Consider the following 2,466-nt stretch of genomic DNA (forward strand, 5'->3'; position numbering starts at 1 on the left):
CACAGCCTGCAGCACAGATGGCCAAGGGCTCTGGCAGGGCTGCAAGGCCCAAAGGCACCCAGGCCTTTGTGCCCTTGGCTCTGGCAGCTGCCTCTGCCCCTCAGGCCACCACAAGACACTTTCCTTGGTCTGCCTGCACTCCTGGCCTGCAAGGATCTGCTCTCAGGAGTCCCTGGGGAGGCTTTGTCACTGCCTGCCCTCAGTGGGGCCCAGCAATGCTTCAAGGGATTGGGAGTTTGGCTTCTGACTTCTTGAGCAGCTTCTTCAATCTTCTTTCAGTACCTCAGGATGATGGACTTGTCTCTACACACTGTGGGACTCATTAAAATGCAGAAAAACAAATTATTTCCCTTCCTTTAATTGTCTTCATATCTTTCAACAACTAATTGGTGTTTATTTGTAGTTTTGCTAAGTAGGAAAAATCTAAAGTGAACATCACAAAAATATATTTTTTTAGAAGAAAGGGAGTGATTTCCGCAGAGCCTTGGGATGCAAGAGGGCAAGTGGTAAAAGGGATTTGGACACAAAGTAAGGGGGCAAAAGAGGTTAGTAGGACTTAAATATTGACCAGTTAAACAGTTATCAAATGATTCAATAGCATTTGCTATAATTTTAACAGTGACTGAATTATAGATTCACAATAACAACACTCACACCACAGTCAATTCACACCCACACCCAGGCAGAGATGTGTGGACACATCAAGATCTGGGTGTGTAAAGGTCCCTCTCCAAAATTCTCCTGGTTGTCAGTGAAACCCTCCCACACATCCCTTTGTGTTTCCCAACAGACAGGGTTCCCTGAGGCCCTGCAGGGTCACAATGGCCCCTTCATTCCATGAGTTTCCTTGGCTGCAGCATCAAGGGGATGACTAAGGGTTATCAAGCACTGGAACCGAATGTCCAGGGAAGTGGTTGAGTCACCACAGAAGCACAGAATTTTTAAGGGTGGAAAAGACCTCTGAAATCATGGAGTGCAACCATTAACCCAACACTGGCATCTTCACCACTGAACCGTGTCCCCAAGTGCCACAGTTTAGTGTTTTCTGAACACTTCCAGGGATGGTGACTGTAAGACCCCAGGTTTGAGCTACGAGCTCATCAAACAGGTTTTCCTTTAAAAAAATAGACAAGGCATCAAAAATATCCACCCTCCAGATATTTGAAAATGGACTTCAGTTCTTGAAGTACCTTGAGGGAGACAGTGGAAAAGATGCAACACACTTTTGACCTCTCAGGAGGTCAAATATCACACTTTTACTGGTAAACTTTAGAAAAGAAGGGAGCTTGGCAAAAGGTGAAAGGACAACATTCCATCAGAATAGAGCATTCCCCAAAGCATTGACTGAGCACTGGCCAACCCAGACAGGTCAGCAAAAACCCAACCCATCCAGTTTTAGGTTTCCTAAAATATTATGAGAGATTGAGAGAATAAGAAGAAGTAAGGAAAGAGAGAGAAGTGCAGCTCCCACCTGCAGTCTGGTGCCAGTGCAGCTGCCCCGTGCCCAGACGGAGGGTCCGACCACGCCATGGCCGCACGGGGCTGGTTTGATTTGCTCTGCCCCCTGAGCCCACCCCCCAGGGGGGACTTGTGGCCCACTGGCCACTCTGGGGCTCCAGGAGAGTGAGGGGCAGAGCTGCTGGTGTGCTGGAGCCAGTGTGGGGCTGGGTTAGGGGCTCCAGGCTGTGGGATGGGGCAGTGCTCCCGGGCTGCTTTGGACTGACAGCAGCTCCAGGGCTGCCCAAGGAGGCTCCAAGGGTGGAGAATGGAACCGTGTTGGAAGTTCCCCACAAGAAATATATTCATGGTGGAAGAAAACCACTGAAGAAAAAGAGAATTGAGGAAAAGACAGCTTTGAAATGCAGCTAAGCTACTGGATAACAGATGAGTTTCCACCTCCACCTTTTAACGTTATAAAAGTGTTAAGTTTATTCAATTAAGTAACAATGTTCTTACAGAAATACCCTGTTTTGTATATAATATGCAGTTTTGATTACTGTTAAACCCTGCCCCTATCTGCTGATTGTAAACCCCAAGCTCACTAGCCCTGTTAGTTGAATTTATAGATTTTCTCTTTTTTCTATCTCCCTTAGCCATGTTTAGATATTCCTTGCATGTAAGACTCCCTAAAAATCCTCCCAAATTCCACACATTCCTTGCTCTACCAGACAAAAAGGTAGCTCACACTGCAAAAAAGTCCATTTTGCCATTTTATCTACACAGAGTGGGACTTATGAGTGAAGTGGACCCACAGTCTGATATTCTCAGAGGTGTAACAGCTCCTGCCTCCGATAGAACTGGGCACCACCTCACCTCTGGGAAATCAATCCTGTCCCTACCCCACCCACCCACACACCGGAGTTCTTCTGAGTCAAGAATTATCACAATAGTCCGGTGTCTCACAGGTTCCTTTGTTCCATGAGGTTCCACAGTGTCACAGTGGTCCCTTATGCTCCATAGGCCCTG

This window comes from Empidonax traillii, unplaced genomic scaffold (assembly GCF_003031625.1).
Source record: "Empidonax traillii isolate 1590-97213 ecotype Southwest subspecies unplaced genomic scaffold, ASM303162v1 scaffold7061:size5390, whole genome shotgun sequence".
NCBI lineage: Eukaryota > Metazoa > Chordata > Aves > Passeriformes > Tyrannidae > Empidonax > Empidonax traillii.